The 19,873-nt window shown below is 53.7% G+C and overlaps 44 non-coding genes across 44 annotated transcripts; 14 read left to right on the forward strand and 30 right to left on the reverse strand.

Moving 5' to 3' along the window:
* Positions 1 to 370: 370 nt before the first annotated feature.
* Trnad-guc lies at positions 371 to 442 on the reverse strand. The gene has a single exon. It is a non-coding gene; the product is annotated as a tRNA-Asp (tRNA).
* Positions 443 to 553: 111 nt separating this feature from the next.
* On the reverse strand, positions 554 to 645 carry Trnai-uau. The gene is given in 2 exon segments: positions 554 to 589; positions 608 to 645. It is a non-coding gene; the product is annotated as a tRNA-Ile (tRNA).
* A 441-nt stretch (positions 646 to 1,086) lies between these two features.
* On the forward strand, positions 1,087 to 1,159 carry Trnar-acg. The gene has a single exon. It is a non-coding gene; the product is annotated as a tRNA-Arg (tRNA).
* Positions 1,160 to 1,741: 582 nt separating this feature from the next.
* On the reverse strand, positions 1,742 to 1,813 carry Trnad-guc. Its single transcript has one exon. It is a non-coding gene; the product is annotated as a tRNA-Asp (tRNA).
* Positions 1,814 to 1,924: 111 nt separating this feature from the next.
* On the reverse strand, positions 1,925 to 2,016 carry Trnai-uau. Its single transcript is given in 2 exon segments — positions 1,925 to 1,960; positions 1,979 to 2,016. It is a non-coding gene; the product is annotated as a tRNA-Ile (tRNA).
* Positions 2,017 to 2,457: 441 nt separating this feature from the next.
* Positions 2,458 to 2,530, forward strand: Trnar-acg. Its single transcript has one exon. It is a non-coding gene; the product is annotated as a tRNA-Arg (tRNA).
* Positions 2,531 to 3,112: 582 nt separating this feature from the next.
* Positions 3,113 to 3,184, reverse strand: Trnad-guc. Its single transcript has one exon. It is a non-coding gene; the product is annotated as a tRNA-Asp (tRNA).
* Positions 3,185 to 3,295: 111 nt separating this feature from the next.
* On the reverse strand, positions 3,296 to 3,387 carry Trnai-uau. The gene is given in 2 exon segments: positions 3,296 to 3,331; positions 3,350 to 3,387. It is a non-coding gene; the product is annotated as a tRNA-Ile (tRNA).
* Positions 3,388 to 3,828: 441 nt separating this feature from the next.
* On the forward strand, positions 3,829 to 3,901 carry Trnar-acg. Its single transcript has one exon. It is a non-coding gene; the product is annotated as a tRNA-Arg (tRNA).
* Positions 3,902 to 4,483: 582 nt separating this feature from the next.
* Positions 4,484 to 4,555, reverse strand: Trnad-guc. The gene has a single exon. It is a non-coding gene; the product is annotated as a tRNA-Asp (tRNA).
* Positions 4,556 to 4,666: 111 nt separating this feature from the next.
* On the reverse strand, positions 4,667 to 4,758 carry Trnai-uau. Its single transcript is given in 2 exon segments — positions 4,667 to 4,702; positions 4,721 to 4,758. It is a non-coding gene; the product is annotated as a tRNA-Ile (tRNA).
* Positions 4,759 to 5,199: 441 nt separating this feature from the next.
* Positions 5,200 to 5,272, forward strand: Trnar-acg. Its single transcript has one exon. It is a non-coding gene; the product is annotated as a tRNA-Arg (tRNA).
* A 572-nt stretch (positions 5,273 to 5,844) lies between these two features.
* On the reverse strand, positions 5,845 to 5,916 carry Trnad-guc. Its single transcript has one exon. It is a non-coding gene; the product is annotated as a tRNA-Asp (tRNA).
* Positions 5,917 to 6,027: 111 nt separating this feature from the next.
* Trnai-uau lies at positions 6,028 to 6,119 on the reverse strand. The gene is given in 2 exon segments: positions 6,028 to 6,063; positions 6,082 to 6,119. It is a non-coding gene; the product is annotated as a tRNA-Ile (tRNA).
* Positions 6,120 to 6,560: 441 nt separating this feature from the next.
* On the forward strand, positions 6,561 to 6,633 carry Trnar-acg. The gene has a single exon. It is a non-coding gene; the product is annotated as a tRNA-Arg (tRNA).
* A 582-nt stretch (positions 6,634 to 7,215) lies between these two features.
* Trnad-guc lies at positions 7,216 to 7,287 on the reverse strand. The gene has a single exon. It is a non-coding gene; the product is annotated as a tRNA-Asp (tRNA).
* A 111-nt stretch (positions 7,288 to 7,398) lies between these two features.
* On the reverse strand, positions 7,399 to 7,490 carry Trnai-uau. The gene is given in 2 exon segments: positions 7,399 to 7,434; positions 7,453 to 7,490. It is a non-coding gene; the product is annotated as a tRNA-Ile (tRNA).
* Positions 7,491 to 7,931: 441 nt separating this feature from the next.
* Trnar-acg lies at positions 7,932 to 8,004 on the forward strand. The gene has a single exon. It is a non-coding gene; the product is annotated as a tRNA-Arg (tRNA).
* Positions 8,005 to 8,576: 572 nt separating this feature from the next.
* On the reverse strand, positions 8,577 to 8,648 carry Trnad-guc. The gene has a single exon. It is a non-coding gene; the product is annotated as a tRNA-Asp (tRNA).
* Positions 8,649 to 8,759: 111 nt separating this feature from the next.
* On the reverse strand, positions 8,760 to 8,851 carry Trnai-uau. Its single transcript is given in 2 exon segments — positions 8,760 to 8,795; positions 8,814 to 8,851. It is a non-coding gene; the product is annotated as a tRNA-Ile (tRNA).
* Positions 8,852 to 9,292: 441 nt separating this feature from the next.
* Trnar-acg lies at positions 9,293 to 9,365 on the forward strand. Its single transcript has one exon. It is a non-coding gene; the product is annotated as a tRNA-Arg (tRNA).
* A 582-nt stretch (positions 9,366 to 9,947) lies between these two features.
* Positions 9,948 to 10,019, reverse strand: Trnad-guc. The gene has a single exon. It is a non-coding gene; the product is annotated as a tRNA-Asp (tRNA).
* Positions 10,020 to 10,130: 111 nt separating this feature from the next.
* Trnai-uau lies at positions 10,131 to 10,222 on the reverse strand. The gene is given in 2 exon segments: positions 10,131 to 10,166; positions 10,185 to 10,222. It is a non-coding gene; the product is annotated as a tRNA-Ile (tRNA).
* Positions 10,223 to 10,663: 441 nt separating this feature from the next.
* On the forward strand, positions 10,664 to 10,736 carry Trnar-acg. Its single transcript has one exon. It is a non-coding gene; the product is annotated as a tRNA-Arg (tRNA).
* Positions 10,737 to 11,308: 572 nt separating this feature from the next.
* Positions 11,309 to 11,380, reverse strand: Trnad-guc. Its single transcript has one exon. It is a non-coding gene; the product is annotated as a tRNA-Asp (tRNA).
* Positions 11,381 to 11,491: 111 nt separating this feature from the next.
* Trnai-uau lies at positions 11,492 to 11,583 on the reverse strand. The gene is given in 2 exon segments: positions 11,492 to 11,527; positions 11,546 to 11,583. It is a non-coding gene; the product is annotated as a tRNA-Ile (tRNA).
* Positions 11,584 to 12,024: 441 nt separating this feature from the next.
* Trnar-acg lies at positions 12,025 to 12,097 on the forward strand. Its single transcript has one exon. It is a non-coding gene; the product is annotated as a tRNA-Arg (tRNA).
* A 582-nt stretch (positions 12,098 to 12,679) lies between these two features.
* Trnad-guc lies at positions 12,680 to 12,751 on the reverse strand. Its single transcript has one exon. It is a non-coding gene; the product is annotated as a tRNA-Asp (tRNA).
* Positions 12,752 to 12,862: 111 nt separating this feature from the next.
* Positions 12,863 to 12,954, reverse strand: Trnai-uau. Its single transcript is given in 2 exon segments — positions 12,863 to 12,898; positions 12,917 to 12,954. It is a non-coding gene; the product is annotated as a tRNA-Ile (tRNA).
* A 441-nt stretch (positions 12,955 to 13,395) lies between these two features.
* On the forward strand, positions 13,396 to 13,468 carry Trnar-acg. The gene has a single exon. It is a non-coding gene; the product is annotated as a tRNA-Arg (tRNA).
* A 572-nt stretch (positions 13,469 to 14,040) lies between these two features.
* Positions 14,041 to 14,112, reverse strand: Trnad-guc. The gene has a single exon. It is a non-coding gene; the product is annotated as a tRNA-Asp (tRNA).
* A 111-nt stretch (positions 14,113 to 14,223) lies between these two features.
* Positions 14,224 to 14,315, reverse strand: Trnai-uau. The gene is given in 2 exon segments: positions 14,224 to 14,259; positions 14,278 to 14,315. It is a non-coding gene; the product is annotated as a tRNA-Ile (tRNA).
* A 441-nt stretch (positions 14,316 to 14,756) lies between these two features.
* Positions 14,757 to 14,829, forward strand: Trnar-acg. Its single transcript has one exon. It is a non-coding gene; the product is annotated as a tRNA-Arg (tRNA).
* Positions 14,830 to 15,411: 582 nt separating this feature from the next.
* Positions 15,412 to 15,483, reverse strand: Trnad-guc. The gene has a single exon. It is a non-coding gene; the product is annotated as a tRNA-Asp (tRNA).
* A 111-nt stretch (positions 15,484 to 15,594) lies between these two features.
* Positions 15,595 to 15,686, reverse strand: Trnai-uau. The gene is given in 2 exon segments: positions 15,595 to 15,630; positions 15,649 to 15,686. It is a non-coding gene; the product is annotated as a tRNA-Ile (tRNA).
* A 441-nt stretch (positions 15,687 to 16,127) lies between these two features.
* Positions 16,128 to 16,200, forward strand: Trnar-acg. The gene has a single exon. It is a non-coding gene; the product is annotated as a tRNA-Arg (tRNA).
* A 582-nt stretch (positions 16,201 to 16,782) lies between these two features.
* Trnad-guc lies at positions 16,783 to 16,854 on the reverse strand. The gene has a single exon. It is a non-coding gene; the product is annotated as a tRNA-Asp (tRNA).
* Positions 16,855 to 16,965: 111 nt separating this feature from the next.
* Positions 16,966 to 17,057, reverse strand: Trnai-uau. The gene is given in 2 exon segments: positions 16,966 to 17,001; positions 17,020 to 17,057. It is a non-coding gene; the product is annotated as a tRNA-Ile (tRNA).
* Positions 17,058 to 17,498: 441 nt separating this feature from the next.
* Positions 17,499 to 17,571, forward strand: Trnar-acg. The gene has a single exon. It is a non-coding gene; the product is annotated as a tRNA-Arg (tRNA).
* Positions 17,572 to 18,143: 572 nt separating this feature from the next.
* Trnad-guc lies at positions 18,144 to 18,215 on the reverse strand. Its single transcript has one exon. It is a non-coding gene; the product is annotated as a tRNA-Asp (tRNA).
* A 111-nt stretch (positions 18,216 to 18,326) lies between these two features.
* Positions 18,327 to 18,418, reverse strand: Trnai-uau. Its single transcript is given in 2 exon segments — positions 18,327 to 18,362; positions 18,381 to 18,418. It is a non-coding gene; the product is annotated as a tRNA-Ile (tRNA).
* Positions 18,419 to 18,859: 441 nt separating this feature from the next.
* Trnar-acg lies at positions 18,860 to 18,932 on the forward strand. The gene has a single exon. It is a non-coding gene; the product is annotated as a tRNA-Arg (tRNA).
* Positions 18,933 to 19,514: 582 nt separating this feature from the next.
* Positions 19,515 to 19,586, reverse strand: Trnad-guc. Its single transcript has one exon. It is a non-coding gene; the product is annotated as a tRNA-Asp (tRNA).
* Positions 19,587 to 19,697: 111 nt separating this feature from the next.
* Positions 19,698 to 19,789, reverse strand: Trnai-uau. The gene is given in 2 exon segments: positions 19,698 to 19,733; positions 19,752 to 19,789. It is a non-coding gene; the product is annotated as a tRNA-Ile (tRNA).
* Positions 19,790 to 19,873: the final 84 nt, after the last annotated feature.

Consider the following 19,873-nt stretch of genomic DNA (forward strand, 5'->3'; position numbering starts at 1 on the left):
CGCAGGCAACGCTTTTCCAAGTGTCCCATGTCACGCACCGAAGAGGGCGAACGCCTGCACGCAGCAGAGTGGCGCAGTGGAAGCGTGCTGGGCCCATAACCCAGAGGTCCGTGGATCGAAACCACGCTCTGCTAAAATTATTCTTTTTGTTGGGTGCTTCGAGCTCGTTCACTAAGCCTCGGGTGCGATGATTCAGCGTCAACAGCAAACCCTGTAAGTTGTGAAACGACGACGACGTGGTGTGAAGAATACGAGAAACACTTCCTAAGACGCAGACTTTCTTACGATTCTGCAGCAACTACATTTCTCGATCACAACGTTAATGTCCTTTCGGGCCACACGTGCAACTTTTGCGATATAAAAATCGCACCTCCCCGGCGGGGAATCGAACCCCGGTCTCCCGCGTGACAGGCGGGGATACTAACCACTATACTACCGAGGAATGCGCGATGCTTACCTACAATGCACGCTCACTTATGGTTCTCAAGTAGGTGATACATCTCAAATCTAGCGTCCCGATGCTTTCAGAGTCAGCTGCTACGAAATAAAAGTATGCCCCAGGTGAGGCTCGAACTCACAACCCCGGCATTGCTCACGGCTACTGCCTTATAAGTACCGTACGCTAACCAATTGCGCCACTGGGGCTACGTCAGGGTGCTTTCAGTTAGCGGTATTCGCTTTGCTGCCAACCTGTTGTGGCTACAGACCCATCATACGACCGTCACCTGCGGCCATACTGCGACTTTAGCACCTGTCTACGGATGCTTCATACGATTCTTGTTTCATATGCTACACTTACAAGCATATCAGCCGCTTGTCATCACCGAAAAATTGCAGAAAACGCGCGCCTTGCCGTCTGCTACCTGTCCAACGGCGAGGGCAGATGTGTGGCAAGCTCTAAGCTATGCAGGCGCACCATGGCCGAGCAGCTAGAGGAGAGATGCCTTCCTTGGCAGCTCCCTGCAGAGTGCGGAAGACCGGAGTGGCCGCGCCGCCGTTGTCAGTGGACGACACGCAGTTGGCGAGCCACCGAGAACACGTTGCTCCGCGATGTGTACCCGCCTCTTACTACGAAACGCGAACAGTGGCCCTGTGGCGCAACGGATAACGCGTCTGACTACGGATCAGAAGATTCCAGGTTCGAATCCTGGCAGGGTCGGCATTTTGTTAGTTGCGGGCGCGTAGCTAGGCAGTGCATTCGAATGTTTCCGCCTGCGTGCAGTGCAATGTCAATCCTGAGCATCTCGCAGCTGCATCTCGAGACGATCGTGGTAAATATCGCTTCGTGCAAGCGTCAGCGTAGCGTCAGTCGAGCAAAGTCGAGACAAGTCAAGCTGAGAGATGTCACACAGTTAATTAATCGGTACGCGACGCAGACAACGCTTTTCCAAGTGTCCCATGTCACGCACCGAAGAGGGCGAACGCCTGCACGCAGCAGAGTGGCGCAGTGGAAGCGTGCTGGGCCCATAACCCAGAGGTCCGTGGATCGAAACCACGCTCTGCTAAAATTATTCTTTTTCTTGGGTGCTTCGAGCTCGTTCACTAAGCCTCGGGTGCGATGATTCAGCGTCAACAGCAAACCCTGTAAGTTGTGAAACGACGACGACGTGGTGTGAAGAATACGAGAAACACTTCCTAAGACGCAGACTTTCTTACGATTCTGCAGCAACTACATTTCTCGATCACAACGTTAATGTCCTTTCGGGCCACACGTGCAACTTTTGCGATATAAAAATCGCACCTCCCCGGCGGGGAATCGAACCCCGGTCTCCCGCGTGACAGGCGGGGATACTAACCACTATACTACCGAGGAATGCGCGATGCTTACCTACAATGCACGCTCACTTATGGTTCTCAAGTAGGTGATACATCTCAAATCTAGCGTCCCGATGCTTTCAGAGTCAGCTGCTACGAAATAAAAGTATGCCCCAGGTGAGGCTCGAACTCACAACCCCGGCATTGTTCACGGCTACTGCCTTATAAGTACCGTGCGCTAACCAATTGCGCCACTGGGGCTACGGCAGGGTGCTTTCAGTTAGCGGTATTCGCTTTGCTGCCAACCTGTTGTGGCTACAGACCCATCATACGACCGTCACCTGCGGCCATACTGCGACTTTAGCACCTGTCTACGGATGCTTCATACGATTCTTGTTTCATATGCTACACTTACAAGCATATCAGCCGCTTGTCATCACCGAAAAATTGCAGAAAACGCGCGCCTTGCCGTCTGCTACCTGTCCAACGGCGAGGGCAGATGTGTGGCAAGCTCTAAGCTATGCAGGCGCACCATGGCCGAGCAGCTAGAGGAGAGATGCCTTCCTTGGCAGCTCCCTGCAGAGTGCGGAAGACCGGAGTGGCCGCGCCGCCGTTGTCAGTGGACGACACGCAGTTGGCGAGCCACCGAGAACACGTTGCTCCGCGATGTGTACCCGCCTCTTACTACGAAACGCGAACAGTGGCCCTGTGGCGCAACGGATAACGCGTCTGACTACGGATCAGAAGATTCCAGGTTCGAATCCTGGCAGGGTCGGCATTTTGTTAGTTGCGGGCGCGTAGCTAGGCAGTGCATTCGAATGTTTCCGCCTGCGTGCAGTGCAATGTCAATCCTGAGCATCTCGCAGCTGCATCTCGAGACGATCGTGGTAAATATCGCTTCGTGCAAGCGTCAGCGTAGCGTCAGTCGAGCAAAGTCGAGACAAGTCAAGCTGAGAGATGTCACACAGTTAATTAATCGGTACGCGACGCAGACAACGCTTTTCCAAGTGTCCCATGTCACGCACCGAAGAGGGCGAACGCCTGCACGCAGCAGAGTGGCGCAGTGGAAGCGTGCTGGGCCCATAACCCAGAGGTCCGTGGATCGAAACCACGCTCTGCTAAAATTATTCTTTTTCTTGGGTGCTTCGAGCTCGTTCACTAAGCCTCGGGTGCGATGATTCAGCGTCAACAGCAAACCCTGTAAGTTGTGAAACGACGACGACGTGGTGTGAAGAATACGAGAAACACTTCCTAAGACGCAGACTTTCTTACGATTCTGCAGCAACTACATTTCTCGATCACAACGTTAATGTCCTTTCGGGCCACACGTGCAACTTTTGCGATATAAAAATCGCACGTCCCCGGCGGGGAATCGAACCCCGGTCTCCCGCGTGACAGGCGGGGATACTAACCACTATACTACCGAGGAATGCGCGATGCTTACCTACAATGCACGCTCACTTATGATTCTCAAGTAGGTGATACATCTCAAATCTAGCGTCCCGATGCTTTCAGAGTCAGCTGCTACGAAATAAAAGTATGCCCCAGGTGAGGCTCGAACTCACAACCCCGGCATTGCTCACGGCTACTGCCTTATAAGTACCGTGCGCTAACCAATTGCGCCACTGGGGCTACGGTAGGGTGCTTTCAGTTAGCGGTATTCGCTTTGCTGCCAACCTGTTGTGGCTACAGACCCATCATACGACCGTCACCTGCGGCCATACTGCGACTTTAGCACCTGTCTACGGATGCTTCATACGATTCTTGTTTCATATGCTACACTTACAAGCATATCAGCCGCTTGTCATCACCGAAAAATTGCAGAAAACGCGCGCCTTGCCGTCTGCTACCTGTCCAACGGCGAGGGCAGATGTGTGGCAAGCTCTAAGCTATGCAGGCGCACCATGGCCGAGCAGCTAGAGGAGAGATGCCTTCCTTGGCAGCTCCCTGCAGAGTGCGGAAGACCGGAGTGGCCGCGCCGCCGTTGTCAGTGGACGACACGCAGTTGGCGAGCCACCGAGAACACGTTGCTCCGCGATGTGTACCCGCCTCTTACTACGGAACGCGAACAGTGGCCCTGTGGCGCAACGGATAACGCGTCTGACTACGGATCAGAAGATTCCAGGTTCGAATCCTGGCAGGGTCGGCATTTTGTTAGTTGCGGGCGCGTAGCTAGGCAGTGCATTCGAATGTTTCCGCCTGCGTGCAGTGCAATGTCAATCCTGAGCATCTCGCAGCTGCATCTCGAGACGATCGTGGTAAATATCGCTTCGTGCAAGCGTCAGCGTAGCGTCAGTCGAGCAAAGTCGAGACAAGTCAAGCTGAGAGATGTCACACAGTTAATTAATCGGTACGCGACGCAGACAACGCTTTTCCAAGTGTCCCATGTCACGCACCGAAGAGGGCGAACGCCTGCACGCAGCAGAGTGGCGCAGTGGAAGCGTGCTGGGCCCATAACCCAGAGGTCCGTGGATCGAAACCACGCTCTGCTAAAATTATTCTTTTTCTTGGGTGCTTCGAGCTCGTTCACTAAGCCTCGGGTGCGATGATTCAGCGTCAACAGCAAACCCTGTAAGTTGTGAAACGACGACGACGTGGTGTGAAGAATACGAGAAACACTTCCTAAGACGCAGACTTTCTTACGATTCTGCAGCAACTACATTTCTCGATCACAACGTTAATGTCCTTTCGGGCCACACGTGCAACTTTTGCGATATAAAAATCGCACCTCCCCGGCGGGGAATCGAACCCCGGTCTCCCGCGTGACAGGCGGGGATACTAACCACTATACTACCGAGGAATGCGCGATGCTTACCTACAATGCACGCTCACTTATGATTCTCAAGTAGGTGATACATCTCAAATCTAGCGTCCCGATGCTTTCAGAGTCAGCTGCTACGAAATAAAAGTATGCCCCAGGTGAGGCTCGAACTCACAACCCCGGCATTGCTCACGGCTACTGCCTTATAAGTACCGTGCGCTAACCAATTGCGCCACTGGGGCTACGGCAGGGTGCTTTCAGTTAGCGGTATTCGCTTTGCTGCCAACCTGTTGTGGCTACAGACCCATCATACGACCGTCACCTGCGGCCATACTGCGACTTTAGCACCTGTCTACGGATGCTTCATACGATTCTTGTTTCATATGCTACACTTACAAGCATATCAGCCGCTTGTCATCACCGAAAAATTGCAGAAAACGCGCGCCTTGCCGTCTGCTACCTGTCCAACGGCGAGGGCAGATGTGTGGCAAGCTCTAAGCTATGCAGGCGCACCATGGCCGAGCAGCTAGAGGAGAGATGCCTTCCTTGGCAGCTCCCTGCAGAGTGCGGAAGACCGGAGTGGCCGCGCCGCCGTTGTCAGTGGACGACACGCAGTTGGCGAGCCACCGAGAACACGTTGCTCCGCGATGTGTACCCGCCTCTTACTACGGAACGCGAACAGTGGCCCTGTGGCGCAACGGATAACGCGTCTGACTACGGATCAGAAGATTCCAGGTTCGAATCCTGGCAGGGTCGGCATTTTGTTAGTTGCGGGCGCGTAGCTAGGCAGTGCATTCGAATGTTTCCGCCTGCGTGCAGTGCAATGTCAATCCTGAGCATCTCGCAGCTGCATCTCGAGACGATCGTGGTAAATATCGCTTCGTGCAAGCGTCAGCGTAGCGTCAGTCGAGACAAGTCAAGCTGAGAGATGTCACACAGTTAATTAATCGGTACGCGACGCAGACAACGCTTTTCCAAGTGTCCCATGTCACGCACCGAAGAGGGCGAACGCCTGCTCGCAGCAGAGTGGCGCAGTGGAAGCGTGCTGGGCCCATAACCCAGAGGTCCGTGGATCGAAACCACGCTCTGCTAAAATTATTCTTTTTCTTGGGTGCTTCGAGCTCGTTCACTAAGCCTCGGGTGCGATGATTCAGCGTCAACAGCAAACCCTGTAAGTTGTGAAACGACGACGACGTGGTGTGAAGAATACGAGAAACACTTCCTAAGACGCAGACTTTCTTACGATTCTGCAGCAACTACATTTCTCGATCACAACGTTAATGTCCTTTCGGGCCACACGTGCAACTTTTGCGATATAAAAATCGCACCTCCCCGGCGGGGAATCGAACCCCGGTCTCCCGCGTGACAGGCGGGGATACTAACCACTATACTACCGAGGAATGCGCGATGCTTACCTACAATGCACGCTCACTTATGATTCTCAAGTAGGTGATACATCTCAAATCTAGCGTCCCGATGCTTTCAGAGTCAGCTGCTACGAAATAAAAGTATGCCCCAGGTGAGGCTCGAACTCACAACCCCGGCATTGCTCACGGCTACTGCCTTATAAGTACCGTGCGCTAACCAATTGCGCCACTGGGGCTACGGCAGGGTGCTTTCAGTTAGCGGTATTCGCTTTGCTGCCAACCTGTTGTGGCTACAGACCCATCATACGACCGTCACCTGCGGCCATACTGCGACTTTAGCACCTGTCTACGGATGCTTCATACGATTCTTGTTTCATATGCTACACTTACAAGCATATCAGCCGCTTGTCATCACCGAAAAATTGCAGAAAACGCGCGCCTTGCCGTCTGCTACCTGTCCAACGGCGAGGGCAGATGTGTGGCAAGCTCTAAGCTATGCAGGCGCACCATGGCCGAGCAGCTAGAGGAGAGATGCCTTCCTTGGCAGCTCCCTGCAGAGTGCGGAAGACCGGAGTGGCCGCGCCGCCGTTGTCAGTGGACGACACGCAGTTGGCGAGCCACCGAGAACACGTTGCTCCGCGATGTGTACCCGCCTCTTACTACGGAACGCGAACAGTGGCCCTGTGGCGCAACGGATAACGCGTCTGACTACGGATCAGAAGATTCCAGGTTCGAATCCTGGCAGGGTCGGCATTTTGTTAGTTGCGGGCGCGTAGCTAGGCAGTGCATTCGAATGTTTCCGCCTGCGTGCAGTGCAATGTCAATCCTGAGCATCTCGCAGCTGCATCTCGAGACGATCGTGGTAAATATCGCTTCGTGCAAGCGTCAGCGTAGCGTCAGTCGAGCAAAGTCGAGACAAGTCAAGCTGAGAGATGTCACACAGTTAATTAATCGGTACGCGACGCAGACAACGCTTTTCCAAGTGTCCCATGTCACGCACCGAAGAGGGCGAACGCATGCACGCAGCAGAGTGGCGCAGTGGAAGCGTGCTGGGCCCATAACCCAGAGGTCCGTGGATCGAAACCACGCTCTGCTAAAATTATTCTTTTTCTTGGGTGCTTCGAGCTCGTTCACTAAGCCTCGGGTGCGATGATTCAGCGTCAACAGCAAACCCTGTAAGTTGTGAAACGACGACGACGTGGTGTGAAGAATACGAGAAACACTTCCTAAGACGCAGACTTTCTTACGATTCTGCAGCAACTACATTTCTCGATCACAACGTTAATGTCCTTTCGGGCCACACGTGCAACTTTTGCGATATAAAAATCGCACCTCCCCGGCGGGGAATCGAACCCCGGTATCCCGCGTGACAGGCGGGGATACTAACCACTATACTACCGAGGAATGCGCGATGCTTACCTACAATGCACGCTCACTTATGGTTCTCAAGTAGGTGATACATCTCAAATCTAGCGTCCCGATGCTTTCAGAGTCAGCTGCTACGAAATAAAAGTATGCCCCAGGTGAGGCTCGAACTCACAACCCCGGCATTGCTCACGGCTACTGCCTTATAAGTACCGTGCGCTAACCAATTGCGCCACTGGGGCTACGGCAGGGTGCTTTCAGTTAGCGGTATTCGCTTTGCTGCCAACCTGTTGTGGCTACAGACCCATCATACGACCGTCACCTGCGGCCATACTGCGACTTTAGCACCTGTCTACGGATGCTTCATACGATTCTTGTTTCATATGCTACACTTACAAGCATATCAGCCGCTTGTCATCACCGAAAAATTGCAGAAAACGCGCGCCTTGCCGTCTGCTACCTGTCCAACGGCGAGGGCAGATGTGTGGCAAGCTCTAAGCTATGCAGGCGCACCATGGCCGAGCAGCTAGAGGAGAGATGCCTTCCTTGGCAGCTCCCTGCAGAGTGCGGAAGACCGGAGTGGCCGCGCCGCCGTTGTCAGTGGACGACACGCAGTTGGCGAGCCACCGAGAACACGTTGCTCCGCGATGTGTACCCGCCTCTTACTACGGAACGCGAACAGTGGCCCTGTGGCGCAACGGATAACGCGTCTGACTACGGATCAGAAGATTCCAGGTTCGAATCCTGGCAGGGTCGGCATTTTGTTAGTTGCGGGCGCGTAGCTAGGCAGTGCATTCGAATGTTTCCGCCTGCGTGCAGTGCAATGTCAATCCTGAGCATCTCGCAGCTGCATCTCGAGACGATCGTGGTAAATATCGCTTCGTGCAAGCGTCAGCGTAGCGTCAGTCGAGACAAGTCAAGCTGAGAGATGTCACACAGTTAATTAATCGGTACGCGACGCAGACAACGCTTTTCCAAGTGTCCCATGTCACGCACCGAAGAGGGCGAACGCCTGCTCGCAGCAGAGTGGCGCAGTGGAAGCGTGCTGGGCCCATAACCCAGAGGTCCGTGGATCGAAACCACGCTCTGCTAAAATTATTCTTTTTCTTGGGTGCTTCGAGCTCGTTCACTAAGCCTCGGGTGCGATGATTCAGCGTCAACAGCAAACCCTGTAAGTTGTGAAACGACGACGACGTGGTGTGAAGAATACGAGAAACACTTCCTAAGACGCAGACTTTCTTACGATTCTGCAGCAACTACATTTCTCGATCACAACGTTAATGTCCTTTCGGGCCACACGTGCAACTTTTGCGATATAAAAATCGCACCTCCCCGGCGGGGAATCGAACCCCGGTCTCCCGCGTGACAGGCGGGGATACTAACCACTATACTACCGAGGAATGCGCGATGCTTACCTACAATGCACGCTCACTTATGATTCTCAAGTAGGTGATACATCTCAAATCTAGCGTCCCGATGCTTTCAGAGTCAGCTGCTACGAAATAAAAGTATGCCCCAGGTGAGGCTCGAACTCACAACCCCGGCATTGCTCACGGCTACTGCCTTATAAGTACCGTGCGCTAACCAATTGCGCCACTGGGGCTACGGCAGGGTGCTTTCAGTTAGCGGTATTCGCTTTGCTGCCAACCTGTTGTGGCTACAGACCCATCATACGACCGTCACCTGCGGCCATACTGCGACTTTAGCACCTGTCTACGGATGCTTCATACGATTCTTGTTTCATATGCTACACTTACAAGCATATCAGCCGCTTGTCATCACCGAAAAATTGCAGAAAACGCGCGCCTTGCCGTCTGCTACCTGTCCAACGGCGAGGGCAGATGTGTGGCAAGCTCTAAGCTATGCAGGCGCACCATGGCCGAGCAGCTAGAGGAGAGATGCCTTCCTTGGCAGCTCCCTGCAGAGTGCGGAAGACCGGAGTGGCCGCGCCGCCGTTGTCAGTGGACGACACGCAGTTGGCGAGCCACCGAGAACACGTTGCTCCGCGATGTGTACCCGCCTCTTACTACGGAACGCGAACAGTGGCCCTGTGGCGCAACGGATAACGCGTCTGACTACGGATCAGAAGATTCCAGGTTCGAATCCTGGCAGGGTCGGCATTTTGTTAGTTGCGGGCGCGTAGCTAGGCAGTGCATTCGAATGTTTCCGCCTGCGTGCAGTGCAATGTCAATCCTGAGCATCTCGCAGCTGCATCTCGAGACGATCGTGGTAAATATCGCTTCGTGCAAGCGTCAGCGTAGCGTCAGTCGAGCAAAGTCGAGACAAGTCAAGCTGAGAGATGTCACACAGTTAATTAATCGGTACGCGACGCAGACAACGCTTTTCCAAGTGTCCCATGTCACGCACCGAAGAGGGCGAACGCCTGCACGCAGCAGAGTGGCGCAGTGGAAGCGTGCTGGGCCCATAACCCAGAGGTCCGTGGATCGAAACCACGCTCTGCTAAAATTATTCTTTTTGTTGGGTGCTTCGAGCTCGTTCACTAAGCCTCGGGTGCGATGATTCAGCGTCAACAGCAAACCCTGTAAGTTGTGAAACGACGACGACGTGGTGTGAAGAATACGAGAAACACTTCCTAAGACGCAGACTTTCTTACGATTCTGCAGCAACTACATTTCTCGATCACAACGTTAATGTCCTTTCGGGCCACACGTGCAACTTTTGCGATATAAAAATCGCACCTCCCCGGCGGGGAATCGAACCCCGGTCTCCCGCGTGACAGGCGGGGATACTAACCACTATACTACCGAGGAATGCGCGATGCTTACCTACAATGCACGCTCACTTATGGTTCTCAAGTAGGTGATACATCTCAAATCTAGCGTCCCGATGCTTTCAGAGTCAGCTGCTACGAAATAAAAGTATGCCCCAGGTGAGGCTCGAACTCACAACCCCGGCATTGGTCACGGCTACTGCCTTATAAGTACCGTGCGCTAACCAATTGCGCCACTGGGGCTACGGCAGGGTGCTTTCAGTTAGCGGTATTCGCTTTGCTGCCAACCTGTTGTGGCTACAGACCCATCATACGACCGTCACCTGCGGCCATACTGCGACTTTAGCACCTGTCTACGGATGCTTCATACGATTCTTGTTTCATATGCTACACTTACAAGCATATCAGCCGCTTGTCATCACCGAAAAATTGCAGAAAACGCGCGCCTTGCCGTCTGCTACCTGTCCAACGGCGAGGGCAGATGTGTGGCAAGCTCTAAGCTATGCAGGCGCACCATGGCCGAGCAGCTAGAGGAGAGATGCCTTCCTTGGCAGCTCCCTGCAGAGTGCGGAAGACCGGAGTGGCCGCGCCGCCGTTGTCAGTGGACGACACGCAGTTGGCGAGCCACCGAGAACACGTTGCTCCGCGATGTGTACCCGCCTCTTACTACGAAACGCGAACAGTGGCCCTGTGGCGCAACGGATAACGCGTCTGACTACGGATCAGAAGATTCCAGGTTCGAATCCTGGCAGGGTCGGCATTTTGTTAGTTGCGGGCGCGTAGCTAGGCAGTGCATTCGAATGTTTCCGCCTGCGTGCAGTGCAATGTCAATCCTGAGCATCTCGCAGCTGCATCTCGAGACGATCGTGGTAAATATCGCTTCGTGCAAGCGTCAGCGTAGCGTCAGTCGAGACAAGTCAAGCTGAGAGATGTCACACAGTTAATTAATCGGTACGCGACGCAGACAACGCTTTTCCAAGTGTCCCATGTCACGCACCGAAGAGGGCGAACGCCTGCTCGCAGCAGAGTGGCGCAGTGGAAGCGTGCTGGGCCCATAACCCAGAGGTCCGTGGATCGAAACCACGCTCTGCTAAAATTATTCTTTTTCTTGGGTGCTTCGAGCTCGTTCACTAAGCCTCGGGTGCGATGATTCAGCGTCAACAGCAAACCCTGTAAGTTGTGAAACGACGACGACGTGGTGTGAAGAATACGAGAAACACTTCCTAAGACGCAGACTTTCTTACGATTCTGCAGCAACTACATTTCTCGATCACAACGTTAATGTCCTTTCGGGCCACACGTGCAACTTTTGCGATATAAAAATCGCACCTCCCCGGCGGGGAATCGAACCCCGGTCTCCCGCGTGACAGGCGGGGATACTAACCACTATACTACCGAGGAATGCGCGATGCTTACCTACAATGCACGCTCACTTATGATTCTCAAGTAGGTGATACATCTCAAATCTAGCGTCCCGATGCTTTCAGAGTCAGCTGCTACGAAATAAAAGTATGCCCCAGGTGAGGCTCGAACTCACAACCCCGGCATTGCTCACGGCTACTGCCTTATAAGTACCGTGCGCTAACCAATTGCGCCACTGGGGCTACGGCAGGGTGCTTTCAGTTAGCGGTATTCGCTTTGCTGCCAACCTGTTGTGGCTACAGACCCATCATACGACCGTCACCTGCGGCCATACTGCGACTTTAGCACCTGTCTACGGATGCTTCATACGATTCTTGTTTCATATGCTACACTTACAAGCATATCAGCCGCTTGTCATCACCGAAAAATTGCAGAAAACGCGCGCCTTGCCGTCTGCTACCTGTCCAACGGCGAGGGCAGATGTGTGGCAAGCTCTAAGCTATGCAGGCGCACCATGGCCGAGCAGCTAGAGGAGAGATGCCTTCCTTGGCAGCTCCCTGCAGAGTGCGGAAGACCGGAGTGGCCGCGCCGCCGTTGTCAGTGGACGACACGCAGTTGGCGAGCCACCGAGAACACGTTGCTCCGCGATGTGTACCCGCCTCTTACTACGGAACGCGAACAGTGGCCCTGTGGCGCAACGGATAACGCGTCTGACTACGGATCAGAAGATTCCAGGTTCGAATCCTGGCAGGGTCGGCATTTTGTTAGTTGCGGGCGCGTAGCTAGGCAGTGCATTCGAATGTTTCCGCCTGCGTGCAGTGCAATGTCAATCCTGAGCATCTCGCAGCTGCATCTCGAGACGATCGTGGTAAATATCGCTTCGTGCAAGCGTCAGCGTAGCGTCAGTCGAGCAAAGTCGAGACAAGTCAAGCTGAGAGATGTCACACAGTTAATTAATCGGTACGCGACGCAGACAACGCTTTTCCAAGTGTCCCATGTCACGCACCGAAGAGGGCGAACGCATGCACGCAGCAGAGTGGCGCAGTGGAAGCGTGCTGGGCCCATAACCCAGAGGTCCGTGGATCGAAACCACGCTCTGCTAAAATTATTCTTTTTCTTGGGTGCTTCGAGCTCGTTCACTAAGCCTCGGGTGCGATGATTCAGCGTCAACAGCAAACCCTGTAAGTTGTGAAACGACGACGACGTGGTGTGAAGAATACGAGAAACACTTCCTAAGACGCAGACTTTCTTACGATTCTGCAGCAACTACATTTCTCGATCACAACGTTAATGTCCTTTCGGGCCACACGTGCAACTTTTGCGATATAAAAATCGCACCTCCCCGGCGGGGAATCGAACCCCGGTATCCCGCGTGACAGGCGGGGATACTAACCACTATACTACCGAGGAATGCGCGATGCTTACCTACAATGCACGCTCACTTATGGTTCTCAAGTAGGTGATACATCTCAAATCTAGCGTCCCGATGCTTTCAGAGTCAGCTGCTACGAAATAAAAGTATGCCCCAGGTGAGGCTCGAACTCACAACCCCGGCATTGGTCACGGCTACTGCCTTATAAGTACCGTGCGCTAACCAATTGCGCCACTGGGGCTACGGCAGGGTGCTTTCAGTTAGCGGTATTCGCTTTGCTGCCAACCTGTTGTGGCTACAGACCCATCATACGACCGTCACCTGCGGCCATACTGCGACTTTAGCACCTGTCTACGGATGCTTCATACGATTCTTGTTTCATATGCTACACTTACAAGCATATCAGCCGCTTGTCATCACCGAAAAATTGCAGAAAACGCGCGCCTTGCCGTCTGCTACCTGTCCAACGGCGAGGGCAGATGTGTGGCAAGCTCTAAGCTATGCAGGCGCACCATGGCCGAGCAGCTAGAGGAGAGATGCCTTCCTTGGCAGCTCCCTGCAGAGTGCGGAAGACCGGAGTGGCCGCGCCGCCGTTGTCAGTGGACGACACGCAGTTGGCGAGCCACCGAGAACACGTTGCTCCGCGATGTGTACCCGCCTCTTACTACGAAACGCGAACAGTGGCCCTGTGGCGCAACGGATAACGCGTCTGACTACGGATCAGAAGATTCCAGGTTCGAATCCTGGCAGGGTCGGCATTTTGTTAGTTGCGGGCGCGTAGCTAGGCAGTGCATTCGAATGTTTCCGCCTGCGTGCAGTGCAATGTCAATCCTGAGCATCTCGCAGCTGCATCTCGAGACGATCGTGGTAAATATCGCTTCGTGCAAGCGTCAGCGTAGCGTCAGTCGAGACAAGTCAAGCTGAGAGATGTCACACAGTTAATTAATCGGTACGCGACGCAGACAACGCTTTTCCAAGTGTCCCATGTCACGCACCGAAGAGGGCGAACGCCTGCTCGCAGCAGAGTGGCGCAGTGGAAGCGTGCTGGGCCCATAACCCAGAGGTCCGTGGATCGAAACCACGCTCTGCTAAAATTATTCTTTTTCTTGGGTGCTTCGAGCTCGTTCACTAAGCCTCGGGTGCGATGATTCAGCGTCAACAGCAAACCCTGTAAGTTGTGAAACGACGACGACGTGGTGTGAAGAATACGAGAAACACTTCCTAAGACGCAGACTTTCTTACGATTCTGCAGCAACTACATTTCTCGATCACAACGTTAATGTCCTTTCGGGCCACACGTGCAACTTTTGCGATATAAAAATCGCACCTCCCCGGCGGGGAATCGAACCCCGGTCTCCCGCGTGACAGGCGGGGATACTAACCACTATACTACCGAGGAATGCGCGATGCTTACCTACAATGCACGCTCACTTATGATTCTCAAGTAGGTGATACATCTCAAATCTAGCGTCCCGATGCTTTCAGAGTCAGCTGCTACGAAATAAAAGTATGCCCCAGGTGAGGCTCGAACTCACAACCCCGGCATTGCTCACGGCTACTGCCTTATAAGTACCGTGCGCTAACCAATTGCGCCACTGGGGCTACGGCAGGGTGCTTTCAGTTAGCGGTATTCGCTTTGCTGCCAACCTGTTGTGGCTACAGACCCATCATACGACCGTCACCTGCGGCCATACTGCGACTTTAGCACCTGTCTACGGATGCTTCATACGATTCTTGTTTCATATGCTACACTTACAAGCATATCAGCCGCTTGTCATCACCGAAAAATTGCAGAAAACGCGCGCCTTGCCGTCTGCTACCTGTCCAACGGCGAGGGCAGATGTGTGGCAAGCTCTAAGCTATGCAGGCGCACCATGGCCGAGCAGCTAGAGGAGAGATGCCTTCCTTGGCAGCTCCCTGCAGAGTGCGGAAGACCGGAGTGGCCGCGCCGCCGTTGTCAGTGGACGACACGCAGTTGGCGAGCCACCGAGAACACGTTGCTCCGCGATGTGTACCCGCCTCTTACTACGGAACGCGAACAGTGGCCCTGTGGCGCAACGGATAACGCGTCTGACTACGGATCAGAAGATTCCAGGTTCGAATCCTGGCAGGGTCGGCATTTTGTTAGTTGCGGGCGCGTAGCTAGGCAGTGCATTCGAATGTTTCCGCCTGCGTGCAGTGCAATGTCAATCCTGAGCATCTCGCAGCTGCATCTCGAGACGATCGTGGTAAATATCGCTTCGTGCAAGCGTCAGCGTAGCGTCAGTCGAGCAAAGTCGAGACAAGTCAAGCTGAGAGATGTCACACAGTTAATTAATCGGTACGCGACGCAGACAACGCTTTTCCAAGTGTCCCATGTCACGCACCGAAGAGGGCGAACGCATGCACGCAGCAGAGTGGCGCAGTGGAAGCGTGCTGGGCCCATAACCCAGAGGTCCGTGGATCGAAACCACGCTCTGCTAAAATTATTCTTTTTCTTGGGTGCTTCGAGCTCGTTCACTAAGCCTCGGGTGCGATGATTCAGCGTCAACAGCAAACCCTGTAAGTTGTGAAACGACGACGACGTGGTGTGAAGAATACGAGAAACACTTCCTAAGACGCAGACTTTCTTACGATTCTGCAGCAACTACATTTCTCGATCACAACGTTAATGTCCTTTCGGGCCACACGTGCAACTTTTGCGATATAAAAATCGCACCTCCCCGGCGGGGAATCGAACCCCGGTATCCCGCGTGACAGGCGGGGATACTAACCACTATACTACCGAGGAATGCGCGATGCTTACCTACAATGCACGCTCACTTATGGTTCTCAAGTAGGTGATACATCTCAAATCTAGCGTCCCGATGCTTTCAGAGTCAGCTGCTACGAAATAAAAGTATGCCCCAGGTGAGGCTCGAACTCACAACCCCGGCATTGCTCACGGCTACTGCCTTATAAGTACCGTGCGCTAACCAATTGCGCCACTGGGGCTACGGCAGGGTGCTTTCAGTTAGCGGTATTCGCTTTGCTGCCAACCTGTTGTGGCTACAGACCCATCATACGACCGTCACCTGCGGCCATACTGCGACTTTAGCACCTGTCTACGGATGCTTCATAGGATTCTTGTTTCATATGCTACACTTACAAGCATATCAGCCGCTTGTCATCACCGAAAAATTGCAGAAAACGCGCGCCTTGCCGTCTGCTACCTGTCCAACGGCGAGGGCAGATGTGTGGCAAGCTCTAAGCTATGCAGGCGCACCATGGCCGAGCAGCTAGAGGAGAGATGCCTTCCTTGGCAGCTCCCTGCAGAGTGCGGAAGACCGGAGTGGCCGCGCCGCCGTTGTCAGTGGACGACACGCAGTTGGCGAGCCACCGAGAACACGTTGCTCCGCGATGTGTACCCGCCTCTTACTACGAAACGCGAACAGTGGCCCTGTGGCGCAACGGATAACGCGTCTGACTACGGATCAGAAGATTCCAGGTTCGAATCCTGGCAGGGTCGGCATTTTGTTAGTTGCGGGCGCGTAGCTAGGCAGTGCATTCGAATGTTTCCGCCTGCGTGCAGTGCAATGTCAATCCTGAGCATCTCGCAGCTGCATCTCGAGACGATCGTGGTAAATATCGCTTCGTGCAAGCGTCAGCGTAGCGTCAGTCGAGCAAAGTCGAGACAAGTCAAGCTGAGAGATGTCACACAGTTAATTAATCGGTACGCGACGCAGACAACGCTTTTCCAAGTGTCCCATGTCTCGCACCGAAGAGGGCGAACGCCTGCACGCAGCAGAGTGGCGCAGTGGAAGCGTGCTGGGCCCATAACCCAGAGGTCCGTGGATCGAAACCACGCTCTGCTAAAATTATTCTTTTTCTTGGGTGCTTCGAGCTCGTTCACTAAGCCTCGGGTGCGATGATTCAGCGTCAACAGCAAACCCTGTAAGTTGTGAAACGACGACGACGTGGTGTGAAGAATACGAGAAACACTTCCTAAGACGCAGACTTTCTTACGATTCTGCAGCAACTACATTTCTCGATCACAACGTTAATGTCCTTTCGGGCCACACGTGCAACTTTTGCGATATAAAAATCGCACCTCCCCGGCGGGGAATCGAACCCCGGTCTCCCGCGTGACAGGCGGGGATACTAACCACTATACTACCGAGGAATGCGCGATGCTTACCTACAATGCACGCTCACTTATGATTCTCAAGTAGGTGATACATCTCAAATCTAGCGTCCCGATGCTTTCAGAGTCAGCTGCTACGAAATAAAAGTATGCCCCAGGTGAGGCTCGAACTCACAACCCCGGCATTGCTCACGGCTACTGCCTTATAAGTACCGTGCGCTAACCAATTGCGCCACTGGGGCTACGGTAGGGTGCTTTCAGTTAGCGGTATTCGCTTTGCTGCCAACCTGTTGTGGCTACAGACCCATCATACGACCGTCACCTGCGGCCATACTGCGACTTTAGCACCTGTCTACGGATGCTTCATACGATTCTTGTTTCATATGCTACACTTACAAGCATATCAGCCGCTTGTCATCACCGAAAAATTGCAGAAAACGCGCGCCTTGCCGTCTGCTACCTGTCCAACGGCGAGGGCAGATGTGTGGCAAGCTCTAAGCTATGCAGGCGCACCATGGCCGAGCAGCTAGAGGAGAGATGCCTTCCTTGGCAGCTCCCTGCAGAGTGCGGAAGACCGGAGTGGCCGCGCCGCCGTTGTCAGTGGACGACACGCAGTTGGCGAGCCACCGAGAACACGTTGCTCCGCGATGTGTACCCGCCTCTTACTACGGAACGCGAACAGTGGCCCTGTGGCGCAACGGATAACGCGTCTGACTACGGATCAGAAGATTCCAGGTTCGAATCCTGGCAGGGTCGGCATTTTGTTAGTTGCGGGCGCGTAGCTAGGCAGTGCATTCGAATGTTTCCGCCTGCGTGCAGTGCAATGTCAATCCTGAGCATCTCGCAGCTGCATCTCGAGACGATCGTGGTAAATATCGCTTCGTGCAAGCGTCAGCGTAGCGTCAGTCGAGACAAGTCAAGCTGAGAGATGTCACACAGTTAATTAATCGGTACGCGACGCAGACAACGCTTTTCCAAGTGTCCCATGTCACGCACCGAAGAGGGCGAACGCCTGCACGCAGCAGAGTGGCGCAGTGGAAGCGTGCTGGGCCCATAACCCAGAGGTCCGTGGATCGAAACCACGCTCTGCTAAAATTATTCTTTTTCTTGGGTGCTTCGAGCTCGTTCACTAAGCCTCGGGTGCGATGATTCAGCGTCAACAGCAAACCCTGTAAGTTGTGAAACGACGACGACGTGGTGTGAAGAATACGAGAAACACTTCCTAAGACGCAGACTTTCTTACGATTCTGCAGCAACTACATTTCTCGATCACAACGTTAATGTCCTTTCGGGCCACACGTGCAACTTTTGCGATATAAAAATCGCACCTCCCCGGCGGGGAATCGAACCCCGGTCTCCCGCGTGACAGGCGGGGATACTAACCACTATACTACCGAGGAATGCGCGATGCTTACCTACAATGCACGCTCACTTATGATTCTCAAGTAGGTGATACATCTCAAATCTAGCGTCCCGATGCTTTCAGAGTCAGCTGCTACGAAATAAAAGTATGCCCCAGGTGAGGCTCGAACTCACAACCCCGGCATTGCTCACGGCTACTGCCTTATAAGTACCGTGCGCTAACCAATTGCGCCACTGGGGCTACGGCAGGGTGCTTTCAGTTAGCGGTATTCGCTTTGCTGCCAACCTGTTGTGGCTACAGACCCATCATACGACCGTCACCTGCGGCCATACTGCGACTTTAGCACCTGTCTACGGATGCTTCATACGATTCTTGTTTCATATGCTACACTTACAAGCATATCAGCCGCTTGTCATCACCGAAAAATTGCAGAAAACGCGCGCCTTGCCGTCTGCTACCTGTCCAACGGCGAGGGCAGATGTGTGGCAAGCTCTAAGCTATGCAGGCGCACCATGGCCGAGCAGCTAGAGGAGAGATGCCTTCCTTGGCAGCTCCCTGCAGAGTGCGGAAGACCGGAGTGGCCGCGCCGCCGTTGTCAGTGGACGACACGCAGTTGGCGAGCCACCGAGAACACGTTGCTCCGCGATGTGTACCCGCCTCTTACTACGAAACGCGAACAGTGGCCCTGTGGCGCAACGGATAACGCGTCTGACTACGGATCAGAAGATTCCAGGTTCGAATCCTGGCAGGGTCGGCATTTTGTTAGTTGCGGGCGCGTAGCTAGGCAGTGCATTCGAATGTTTCCGCCTGCGTGCAGTGCAATGTCAATCCTGAGCATCTCGCAGCTGCATCTCGAGACGATCGTGGTAAATATCGCTTCGTGCAAGCGTCAGCGTAGCGTCAGTCGAGCAAAGTCGAGACAAGTCAAGCTGAGAGATGTCACACAGTTAATTAATCGGTACGCGACGCAGACAACGCTTTTCCAAGTGTCCCATGTCTCGCACCGAAGAGGGCGAACGCCTGCACGCAGCAGAGTGGCGCAGTGGAAGCGTGCTGGGCCCATAACCCAGAGGTCCGTGGATCGAAACCACGCTCTGCTAAAATTATTCTTTTTCTTGGGTGCTTCGAGCTCGTTCACTAAGCCTCGGGTGCGATGATTCAGCGTCAACAGCAAACCCTGTAAGTTGTGAAACGACGACGACGTGGTGTGAAGAATACGAGAAACACTTCCTAAGACGCAGACTTTCTTACGATTCTGCAGCAACTACATTTCTCGATCACAACGTTAATGTCCTTTCGGGCCACACGTGCAACTTTTGCGATATAAAAATCGCACCTCCCCGGCGGGGAATCGAACCCCGGTCTCCCGCGTGACAGGCGGGGATACTAACCACTATACTACCGAGGAATGCGCGATGCTTACCTACAATGCACGCTCACTTATGATTCTCAAGTAGGTGATACATCTCAAATCTAGCGTCCCGATGCTTTCAGAGTCAGCTGCTACGAAATAAAAGTATGCCCCAGGTGAGGCTCGAACTCACAACCCCGGCATTGCTCACGGCTACTGCCTTATAAGTACCGTGCGCTAACCAATTGCGCCACTGGGGCTACGGTAGTGTGCTTTCAGTTAGCGGTATTCGCTTTGCTGCCAACCTGTTGTGGCTACAGACCCATCATACGACCGTCACCTGC

The sequence above is a fragment of the Schistocerca americana genome, chromosome 8 (assembly GCF_021461395.2).
Source record: "Schistocerca americana isolate TAMUIC-IGC-003095 chromosome 8, iqSchAmer2.1, whole genome shotgun sequence".
Lineage (NCBI taxonomy): Eukaryota > Metazoa > Arthropoda > Insecta > Orthoptera > Acrididae > Schistocerca > Schistocerca americana.